We start from the raw sequence: 12,481 nt of genomic DNA, 5'->3' as shown, positions 1-12,481 counted from the left end.
TTTCTTCATGTATGATGTTCTTGATGTCATTCCACATCTCTGGTCTTTGGTCTTTAGTGTTTAATGTATCAAATCTGTTCTTCCAATGATTTCTAAATTCAGGTGGGATATATTTAAGGTCATATTTTGGTTCTCGTGGACTCGTTTTCATTTTCTTCAGCTTCAATTTGAATTTTCTGATGAGTAATTAATGGTCTGTTCCACAGTCTGCCCCTGGCCTTCTTTTCACTGATGATATGGAGGTTTTCCATTGTCTCTTTCCATAGATGTAGTCAGTTTGATTTTATGTATTCCATCTGGTGAGGTCCATGTGTATATTCGTCTCTTATGCTGTCTAAAGAAGGTATTTGAAATGAACAAATCATTGATATTGCAGAATTCTATCATATGTTCTCCAGCATCATTTCTACCACCAAGGCCATATTTTCCAACTACTGATCCTTCTTCTTTGTTCCCAACCTTTGCATTCCGATCATCAGTAATGATCATCTTGATTGCATGTTTGTTCAATATCAGATTGAAGAAGCTGGTAGAATTCCTCTATTTCATCCTTACTGGTTTTAGTGGCTGGTGCATAAATTTGAATAATAGTGGTATTAACTGGTTTTCCCTGTAGGCACATGGATATTTTCCTATCACAGACAGCATTGTACCTCATGTCTGATCTGGATATGTTCTTTTTAACAATGAATGCAACACCATTCCTCTTCAATTTGTCATTTCAGGCATAGTACCATTTGGTCATAAGATTCAAAATGGCCAATACCAGTCCATTTCAGCACACTAATTAATGTTTATGTGTTCAATTTCATTTTTAACAACTTCCAATTTTCTGATTCATACTTCGTACATTCCTTGTTCCGATTTTCAATGGATGTTTACAGCTGTTTCTCTTCATTTTGAGTTGTGCCCCATCAGCAAATGAAGGTCCTGCGGGCTTTTTTCTCGTGGGCTTTACTCCATTCGCATCAACACGGTCAAGTCTACTTTGAGGAGGCCGCTCTTCCCCAGTCGCATTTTAAGTGCCTTCTTACCCGAGGGGCTAATTTTCTGGCACTATAAACTACCAGCTGCTCCGCGGGAGAAAGATGAGGTTTTCTACTCCCGTAAAGATTTACGCCCTCGGAAACCCTGTACAGGGTCGCTATGGGTCGGAACCGACACGACGGCACTTAACAACAACAACAAATATCTGACAGTGATTCTCTGTTATTCATAAGGTTTTCAGTGACTAAATATTTGTCAGTAGTTCGTGATTCCTTCTTCCTAGTTTGTCTTCATCTGGGAAGCTCATCTGAAATCTGTGCGCCATGGGTGACCCTGCTGATATTTAAAATACCGGTGGCATAGCATTCAGAATCACAGCAACTCACAAGCCACCACAGTACGACATAGTGACAGACGAGTGGTGGAAAGCACCCCTAGGTGTCCCATTATCCAATATCAATGAGTGAGAAGCCTAGCACTGGAGAGCCATTGGAGAGTGTCATAGCTGGAAGCAGCTTTCCTAGTGCTGGAATCCTCATGGGAGCTCAGAGTTGATCCCTAGGGAATCCATGTCTCCCAAATGACTTATTAAAACCCCTTAATGTAGCCCATTCTGAGAAGAGCAAAGTGTAGAACATGCTATGCTCTCACATCATCCCCTCCCCACATACTTCGTGCCCTGAACCATGCAGGCTCCCACTACCAAAGAGATGGTCAGAAAAGAACATTGGCAAATGTAGCAGACTCCTAATTGCCTACCCAACATCTATTCTAGCTTTCCTCTGTAGAAACAACCTAAGCTTTAGAGACCATCTAAGTCTACACCTCTCCCAGTCTGTCCTGCACTAGTTGTGATCATGTGATTATGGTCTGCTCAATAAGATGTGAGCAAAGTATTGTCTGGTACATCCAGGAAGTCTCCCTAAAGGGAAGGGCTCCTGCTTGGGATGTGTAGGTGGTGACTGGAGTTCTGGTACTCATCTCGCACCATGAGGATGACAGCATGCTGGAGTGATGATCCCCATCAGCTCTCTATAGCCAAACACATCCAAACTACAAAAGCAATATAAGGTATTCATCTTGTTTAAGATATTGTCATTGAGAATTCTTCTGTTAATTCTAGTTAACCTAATTTCAGTTGGTGTGTATATAGAACAGAACTTTCACACACCTCATGCTACCAAGCCTACTGCCAGCTTGCCTTATGTTATGGAAATCAGGTTAGAGTTAGCACCTACCTCCCTTGTATGCTCCAGGTGGGAAAAGCTTGGCATGGGATGGGGTGGGGGGTGGGGGGACTTTGCCCTTAACTATCTATCTCAAGTTAATTCATTGCAGTTACTGAAACCTTCTCCTAATAGATCAGGGAGGCAGATGGCAATGTGTCATTGGTTGACTGAGTGATTAGGACCACATTCCAGGAGTGAAGCCCTAACTTGTGACTAGATTTGTATCTTCAGGTCCTGGGTTATACTTTAACCTTGGCCTGGGATAGTTCAACATGGTCTCCAAGGGAGACCAAACATAGCTCATTACCTAAAATGATCCCTGCATTCTGGGAGTTTACATTCTAGATCTCACAGTACACTGGCTAGCTGGTACTCAGTAACTATTTCTTGTATAGAAGGATAGGTGGATGGATGGATGGATGGATGAGTGGATGGGTGGATGGATGGATGAATGACTGAATCTGAGTGCATTGATACCTAGTGGGTAGGTATATGAATGGATGGATTAATGAACAAACATATAAGGCTTCTACTAGATGCTGCAGGGATTCTGCTAACTGATTTACACATCACAGGTTCTCACATATCTGTCCAGCAAGTGCAACTGGAAGGATGGATGTGCCATGCTCCATGGACTACTCAGAAATCAATGAAACCTCAACACCGGGAAACAATAGGTCATAATTTTCTGTAAGACTGCAATGAACTGACCCGGTCAATGACTGCAGCTATCTGTTTTAACTTTTCACACTGTCTGTTTTTAATTCTCATGAATATCAAAGGGGTTTCAAAGGTGGATGCCAGAGAAAGACTGGCTGCATAGGGACTAGGAGAAGATTCCCCCAGAGGGATAAAGATGCAAGTCTCTCCAGGAAGACAACCTTCCACAGTCTGAGCCAGCCTGGCCAGATGAGCAAGGAGGTATGTCCTCCATAGTAGGGTACACCTCAGGGAAGGTTCTGGCCTTCCCATGGGAGGGTTCAACCACTAATTAACATTGGTTAGAACTAAGACACTGGAACACAGCATCTGCTAAAATTTAAAGTCAAGTATTATACACAGCAGCAGATATGCCTTCCCAACCACAAATATCTGGCAGGTTTGAGTATTCTTTCTTCCTGTTGGCCTTGAGACTGAGTCCAGGAGAAGGGATGCCAGTGAACCCGAACTGGTCAATAGGAACAAAGTCTAGGAGGACAAGCAAGTTGCCGGCAGCCCTGGAAATGAGGCTGTACATCTTTTCCAGGATCAAGTCACCTGTATCTAAGTCTTCTGGATTCTGGCTGAGCATGAAAATGAGTGGCCAATTACTCAGTAAGCAAGCTACGCACAGGCTTACCTGTAGTACTTACTAGTCTGTAATGAACAATTTTACACTTTTTTTCACCACATCAATGATTTGCTTCTAGGTCTGAATGGCATCTGTCTCTCTCTACCAAGCCCACAGCACCTTCCTACCAAACCAAAGCCTCTTTTCACATTGACAATCTCTGACAGGGATGAAGTACCCAATAAGCAAAGTAAGCATGTACCTAGTTAATAATCTGTGGTAAGCAATTTCATGTGTGTGAAATTCAGATCTGGTAAAACACATGTGAAATTGTCTACTACAGATTAGTAAGTAAGCACATGTAAGCTTGTGTTTAGCTTGTTTATTGGGTAATCTGACCCTGTGACTGAATAAAGTAAAGATGGTCAGTTTCAGGCTGCCTCTAGGGCTCCAAAACCTTGGCTGTACCCATCTCCAGCATAGAGGCCACTGGGGTTTCTCCCTCCAAAACGAATAATTATTGGGAAAACCCTCCAGGCACTAAGGACTCTCTGGAAGACAGTGCCAGCAGAAGCTGTTAGTTAAATCTACTTCTTTCTGAAGCTCCAGACTCATTTGGCTGGGCTTCTGGGGCACACGTTGCCAGCGCAGCCTCGGCTAATAAGTAATTAGAAGATAATTAACATTTGTAACATACAATGGGAAACATCTGGACCTACTGACTTATTAAAACCTAAAAACCTGATTAATCAATTCTGTGCTGAGCTAGAGAGCAAGCTCAGGCTAGGAAATAGATTTCCTTCAGCTCAGGCCTCTCCACTCCCATCAGCACCTTGCAAGAGCATCAGCCTCAGTGTCTCCTACACTTGGAATGTGGCCTCTGCCTGTCCCTGCTCCCCATGCTTTCTGCCTCTCCACACATCTCCAAGGATCAGAGAGAAGTACAGAGACCCAGTCCTTTTCCACTAGCCAAAGGTCTCATGCGATGGATGGAAAAGCCAAAATCATGGTGATAACCATGTCCACTCCCAGACCCTCTCTCCTGCCCCAACACTCAGCTAGAGCTTGGGAAGAGCAGAAATCTAGATGCCCACCTCCACCTGAGATGCCTGTGGCTTGCCCTCCAACAAGGCCTGTGATTCTCAGTCTTCCACCCCACACACCAAAACCAAGCCCAGTGCCACTGAGCCAAATCCAACTCATGATGACTCCATGTGACTGAGCAGAATATAAGATTTTTTTTTCTTGGTTGTAATCTTTACAGAGGAGTTCTGGTGTGGTACCATAGGATAAGTGCTGAACTGCTAACCACAAGCTGGCAATTAAATCCACCAGTCACTCCTTGGAAACCCTATGCAGAGTGGCTATGAGTGAGAACCGACTTAATGGCTCTTAACAACAATAATCTTTCTGGAAGAGGATCGTCAAGTCTTTCTTCCACAGTAACATTGGGTGGGTTCAAACTCTAATCTTTAGGTTAGTATTCAAGCACAAACCACTTGTTTTTGCCACTTAGGAACCACAGACAGAGAAGAGCAAAAACTAATGAGCAAAGATCCCTCCAGCCCATACCCATCTCTGTGAATATATGAGCAGGTGTCTTGGATTCTGGTTGGTCCTTCCCAGCACTGCTTGGGACTATGCCTTCTGCTCCCCTGGTGGCTTAGTCTCTGATGCCTCCAGCTCCTCCTCCTTTATCTTCTAAGCAGCAGGGCAGGAGAACGAGGTGTGAGAACACATGTATTTGATGAGCCAGAACGCTCTTCCCAAGTGCCTTGGTTTCCAGCCAAAACATTACGATGTTGCTCTACCAACTAATCATCCTCTCTGCGACAGGAGGGTGCAGAAATAAAACGCCTGGTGTTTCTGTGGATGTGGGGGAACATCAATTAGAACTGTGGTGATTCTCCCCTGTGAAGCTGAGAGGCGTTGAAAGCCTGAGGCTGCTCCTTGAGTACCAAGCAAAGCCATTTCCCCAGGATCTGTTTTTGACAAGTCTAACAGGCTTTTTTTTTTTTTACAATTCTCACCTTTTATACAGAAGACCCAGATTCAATTGCCGACCAGTGCACCTCATGGACAGCCATAAACCTGTCTTCCAGTGGAGGCTTTTATGTGGTGATACTAAGCAAGTTTCAGTGGAGCTTTCAAATTAAGACAGTAGAAAGAAAGACCTGGGAATCTCCTTTGGAAAAATGAGCCCATGAAAATACTATGTATTGCAATAGTCCAGTCTGCATCTAATCATGAGGATGGTGTAGGACTGGCAGTATTCATTATGTTGTGCATGGGGTTGTCATGATTCAGAGGCAGACTCAATGGCAACTAGAAAAAATAACAGATACATGCTCCATTTCTTTCTCCTTTCAGGAAGAAATCTGAAGAGAAATCAGTCAGATGAGAACCAGAGATTTTCCTAGTCTCTAAGGATGATGTCCAAGAAGTTCTGGTAGCATAGTGGTTATAAATCGGGCTGTGAACCTTAAGGTCAGCAGTTCGAAACTACCAGCTGCTCCGTGGGAGAAAGAAGAGGCTTTCTGCTCCCGTAAAGATTTACAGCCTCAGAAACCCTGTAGAGGGTCGCTATGAGTCCGAATCAACTCCATGGCACATAACCACCACCACCACCACCAAAGATGATGCCCACCCTGCCCCTCCCACCCAGTGGCCATGATTGTGATTCCTTTCTCTCCTTCTGGAATCCACTTCCTCCTCCAGTCCAATCATGTGATTCTGGCAGGAACTAATCATGACATTCAAACCCTCAGGCCAAATTGACAGGCTCAAGGGTCAGACAAATGATGTGAGTTGAGCCAATAGGAGACCTGCCCTGGGATTGTTCTCCATCAAACTAAGTAAGGAGGCCTTTCTTGTCTTTGGTTGAGAGAGGGTAAGGATAGAAGTCCAGATCAAACACAATTAGTTAAGCCACACGGTTTCTGCCCTCTAGAACCTTATATTCTAGGCATCACAGTACACTGGCTGACTGGTACTAAATAGATATTTCTTGGGTAGAAGGACAGGTGTATAGAGGAATGGATGGATGAGTGGATGGATGGGTGGATGGATGGATGGATGGATGGATGGATGGATGGATGGATGGGTGGATGGATGGGTGGGTGAATGGATGGATGGATGGATGGATGGATGGATGGATGGATGGATGGATGGATGGATGGATGGGTGGATGGATGGGTGGGTGGATGGGTGGGTGAATGGATAGATGGATGGATGGATGGATGGATGGATGGATGGATGGATGGATGGATGGGAGGAAGAGAAGGAAGATGGTTAGAAGAATGAGTGGTGGTGTGCTGTGGAGTCAGTCCCAACTCATAGCAACCCTGTATAGGGTTTCTGAGGCTGTAAATCTTTATGGGAGCAGAAAGCTTTATCTTTCTCCCCAGAACGACTGGGAGTTTCAAACTGCTGATCTTGAGGTTAGCAGTCTGACTTGTAAGTACTACGCCACCAGAGCTCCTTAGAAGAATGAGTAAATAGCTAGATGGATGGATGTGGGTAGGAGAAAGAGAATGAGGGAGGAAGGATGATGGGTGGATGAATATAGATATATGGATAATAGATATAGATAGATATGTTGTTGTTAAGTGATGTCGAGTCGGTTTCGAACCATAGCGACCCTGTACAGGGGTTTCCAAGGGTGTAAATCTTTACGGGAGTAGAAAGCCTCATCTTTCTCCCGCAAAGCAGCTGGTAGTTTCAAAGGGGTGAGTTAATAGATATAGGGGTGAGTTGAATGGATGGATGGATGGAAAATTAGATGAATTGATAGATGGAAGCATGTGTAGATGGATGGGTATAGTCCATTTTAGGGCTTTGCAGACTTGATTCCTTACATGGGAAGGCAGCAAGCTTAAAAGAACAAAGCCCATGCACAAAGGGGCCAATGTAGGACTTGGGGATGGAGATGACGCTGCAGGAAGATGATTGATAGCACTCGGGTATCTAGTTCCCTTAGAGCTACTTCATTAAGAACCTCCCCAGAGTTCCATTTAGTGAGCTGATGGATTCTTGTTTCTGCACAAGGTAGTGTGAGCTGTGTTCCTACTATTTCCAACCAGAATGCTGACTAATACAAATTTCCTCTACTTGTTCCCGGGTATTTCACCCAGCCAGACACAGCCACCCAGCTAAGAGATGGACTTAGGGGAAAAAAAACAACAAAAAGGAAACAGAGTTAAGAATGACTTAATATGATATTTAGCAATTTAATATAACCAACAAATTAGCAGGGGGGTGGGAATTGACCTTCCATGGATGTAAAAAAAAAAAAACCGTTTACATGTTTTTAAAATGACAAAGACTGCCCTCATTTGTATTCAGCCAATTCATGTTTTCAACAGAAACCTTCCTTCTGCAGGACCTGGCTGGATGTAATTCCACCACAATGTTGGTTTTCAACAGATTCTTTTTTTCTTGTGGGTTTTTACATACATGGAGTCTCTGGGTTGCACACATGATGACTGCTTGACTGATAACCAAAAGTTTAGAGGTTCAAGACTACCCAAACATGCCTTGAAAGAAAGTCCTGGCAACTGGTTTTACCAATAAATAAAATAAGTGAATGTAGCTTTTCCCCAGAGGGAAAAGAAAACATTCAGTACAGCAACATTCAGGCAGACACAGGACTCAGAGAGTGAGGGGAACTTTAAGAGTCTGACTCCACCCCTTCAAGTCAGACTTGGACAAGGGAGGTGAGACCAGCCAAAGACAAGAGGGACATCAGGCAGAAAGTCCTATGCCCTTGTAACTTTTGCAACCACCCATGTTGTAATTGTTAGGTGCCATTGAGTCAGTACCGACTCATAGCCGCCCTATGCACAACAGAACGAAACACTGCCCGATCCTGGGCCAACGTCACAATTGTTGCCACGTTTGAGCCCACTGATGCTGCCATTTTGCCAATCATTTTGCTGGGGGTCTTCCTCTTTTTCTCTGACCCTCCACCTTACCAAATAGGATATCCTTCTCCAGTGACTTGTCCCTTCTGACAATATGTCCGAAGCACGAGAGACGAAGTTTGGCCATCTTGGCCTCCAAGGAGCATTCTGGCTGTACTTCTTTTAACACAGATCTGTTGGTTCTTTTGGCAGCCCACGGCACTTTCAATATTCTCCTCCAACACCATAACTCAAAAGCATCAGTTCTTCTATGGTCTTCCTTATTCATTGTCCAGCTTTCACATGCATATGAGGTTATTGAAAATAGCATTCTTATCAATGGAGAAGAGATTGAAGTTGTCAAGGACTTCATTCTTTTGGATCAACTATCAACACTCATGGAAGCAGCAGTCAAGAAATCAAAGGACGTATTGCATTAGGTAAATCTGCACAAGATCTTTTTAAAGTGTTGAAGAGCAAAGATGTCAGCTTGAGGACTATGGTGCACCTGACCCAAGCCATGGTATTTTCAATAATCTCATATGCATGCAAAAACAACCATTCATAAGAATAAATAAGTCTCCCCACTGCACAACTGGAGAGCATGAGGCCCACTGCTGGGACACAGTGAGGTCAGAATTCGAACTCAGGTTCACCTGGCTCTCAAGTCTGTGTGTTTTCTGCCACATGGTCTGGATATTTCCAATAGCATGCTACCAAAACTACCAGCCTGAGCTCCCTCTTCAGGATCTGATGCCAGCCTCTGGGACCCCCATGTCATCAATCAAAACTTATTGCCAGGTTCCACCCCAGGGCCAATCACCATGGCAGTCCATGCTGGAAAGAGTGGTCTTGGGAGGTGAGGAAATTAGAGCCATTGACTACTCAGCAACAAATTTGCAAAGAAGCTGGTCTCACCCTGTGCCAGCGGCAAGGTCTGTGTGGGCAATTCAGGTCTATGAGCCCTTAAATTATTGCTGGCGTATCCCCGAGTCAGGCTGCTGCAGAGCCGAGATGGAGCATGCAGGAGTGAATGACAGCTCCAATAAATGCTCTCATGCCAGGAAAATAGCATTACCACGCGAGAGGGGCTTCAAAAAGTATTGAACTTCAGGAAGAAATAAAATAAAAATAAAATGGCTCTGGCGCTCCCAGGCACTTCGTCATTACTGCCAGATGCAGTGGGGGGAACAAAGGCTCATCATCAGATAAATAATATCTCACTGTCCTTGGCGGACAAAGGCTTTATATTACAGTGTGTGTGTACATGAGTGGCCAGTCGATGGAGCAGGCGTCTGGTGCAGGGGAATCTGGGCGACACAAGAAAAAGCCTCAGGGGTCATCTAGGGCAGCCTACTCATTCACAGAGGAAGGAACTGAGGCCCAGATCATGCATCAGGGAAGTTGGTGGTTAGAAGTATTCAAGCAGGCAGGCAAGTGACAGAACTCTGGCAAGATGGATGCTTCAGTATCTTGAGCATGGGTCACTCAAAGGCCTGTTCCTGGGCAACTGTGCAGTCAACCTGCCAGGCCAAATTTCTCAAGAACCTTCTCTGGACCCAGCTTTGTCTGTGTGTTCAGGGAGAGAAGAAGAAAAAGTGAGACCTGGAGCCCCAGGACACTCCAGGCCTGCTACTTGCTTCTTCCTAGTACTGATATTCAGAGTCCTCCAGGAGCCAGCTGAGTCCTACTCTGAATATGATTTCTCCCTCTGATTGACTTATGCCCCTGTTACTGAGTCTCTGTCTTTTCCAGTAAATGTGAACCCACAAGCTCCCCCATTTTCTCTGCACAAATCTGCAATGAAGTCAATGGGTCAGCTCCACAAGGCAGTGCCTAATCCTGCTCATAGCTGCATTCCCAGCACCAGCAGTAGCTCCTGGAACCTGGATGGGTCAGAGAGGCAAGATTCTACCAGACATTGCACCACATAAAAGGCAGGTTCCCAAACCCTTGTCTTTGTGCTTTCCTTGCCTTCCCGATGGAGCATCCCCACCTCCCATGCAGGGAGGACCTTTTGATGCAAACGTATGCTCACTAGGTCAGCCCTAGGTCCTGGTTCTATCTTAGACTCAACCATCCCCATATTTGGCTAGTCCCACTGTACTCCACCACTCATCTGTCAGTTTGTCTTACTGTGGTGGCTTGTGAGTTGTGGTGATTCTGGAAGCTATGCCACTGGTATTTCAAATACTAGCAGGGTCACCATGGTGGACAAGTTTCAGATGAGCTTCCAGACGAATACAGACTAAGAAAAAGGAGTGACGAACTACTTAGGAATATTTAGTCACTGAAAGCCTTATGAATAGCAGAGAAACACTGTCAGATACAATGCTGGAAAATGAGCCCCTCAGGTTGGAAGGCACTCAAAATGTGACTGGGGAAGAGAAGCCTCCTATGAGAGTTGGAAATGCAAAGGTAGAAGTTTTGTAACAAGGAAGGGAGTGATTAATTCTCCAGGATAGGAGCGGAGGCCTCTGGGACCATCAACAGAGAAGAGCTGAGAGCGGGACCCTACCCAGAGAAACAGAGATGCCTGAGATAGAGACAGAGATGATGACACGGAGTGATGAAGCGACTGGGGACTTTGGACCCAGAGAGGGAAAGGGACTGTGGGCCGAAAACTAGGGGGAGGAGGGGGAAGTGTAGGGGGCGGGTTTCTGGGATATACCCTTTGGGTGGTTGAGGATGCATGGAGGGAATTGGAACCATGGCAATGAGATGATATATGATGGAATGAATGTAAAACTAAAGTTCTCCCATGTAAACTATCATATAATTCACAATAAAACATTAAAAAAAAAAAAAAAAAGACTAAGAAAAAGATCCCATACTAAAGTGGGGGGGGGTGTCCAGATTATTTGCTGATTACCGGGATGTGGGCATTGGGGTGAGGGGAGGGAGGGGAAGGTGGATCACAGAGTAGAGTATAGACACAGGATAGTTTTGCTGTTGGGGAGGGGGCCAATACACAAGAAGGGGAAGGCAGATGGGAGAACAATTAGGCAGGTTTGCATGGGCTAAGTAGGACAGAGGTAAATGATGATGTATGCACAACCTTGTAACAACAGGGCTCTGGGATACAGGGTTTGAGGAACGGTTGGAATGGGGAAAAGGGGGAAAATATGTTAAAATGCTTGGCTGCCTTTTGAATCGGGTTTCCCTTGCATACCATTATCAAATAGACACTTGAAGGGGAAAGAAAGGAATAGCCAAAAATATCACTATAAAAAGCCTGTAAGCCCAGCTTCTCCCTATAACTGATTGTTGTTGTTGTTGTTGTTAGGTGCCATCGAGTCGGTACTGACCCAAAGCGACCTTATGCACAGCAGAATGAAACACTGCCTGATCCTGGGTCAACCTCACTATTGTTGCCACGCTTGAGACCATCGATGCTGCCACTTGACCAATCCATCTCGTTGGAGGTCTTCCTCTTTTTCTCTGACCCTCTACCCTACCAAACATGATATCCTTCTCCAGTGACTGTTCCCTCCTGACAATATGTCCTAAATATGACAGACGAATGCCTAAAATGGGGCTACAACATGCCCAGTGAAGGAGGCTTCTTGCGAAACCATTGCATTACATAACACAATAGGTAGAATCCTAAACCCCATCAAGAATCTTCTGAGGTGGGATATTTCCACTTGAAAGGACAAGCAGACCAGCCTGGAGTGGCTAGAAAAACAGAAGATACTTCTTGAAAGAAAGACCTACAGGAAAATACAAAATAATAATGGCAGTCTGACTGACTACTACAAGAACAAGCAAGTTGCTCTCCAAATAAGACATCAAGGCAAATGGATGGGTCCTTTCAGGGCAAACCCCCTTCCAAGACTAAGACTCAATGGAAATACACGAGCAGACATGCGTTCTGATTGGTGACCACGTTCATCACCAATAAGGGAAAGTGAGGGGAAAACAGCAATGAAGCTGCGATCTAAGCCCTACAGTGTTTAATAGACTCCTGTGAACCCCTGTGGAGACCTGGTTGTCCAGCATTGTAACAAGACCTGGGAACTCTTGGGCCCAGGGTCAGTGGCATAGCTACAGAGGACTAGAATAGAGAGTGAAGCATCCAGCTGATAAGAAGA

This window comes from Chrysochloris asiatica, unplaced genomic scaffold (genome assembly GCF_000296735.1).
Source record: "Chrysochloris asiatica unplaced genomic scaffold, ChrAsi1.0 scaffold00425, whole genome shotgun sequence".
Taxonomy (NCBI): domain Eukaryota; kingdom Metazoa; phylum Chordata; class Mammalia; order Afrosoricida; family Chrysochloridae; genus Chrysochloris; species Chrysochloris asiatica.
This window is presented reverse-complemented; position numbering follows the sequence as displayed.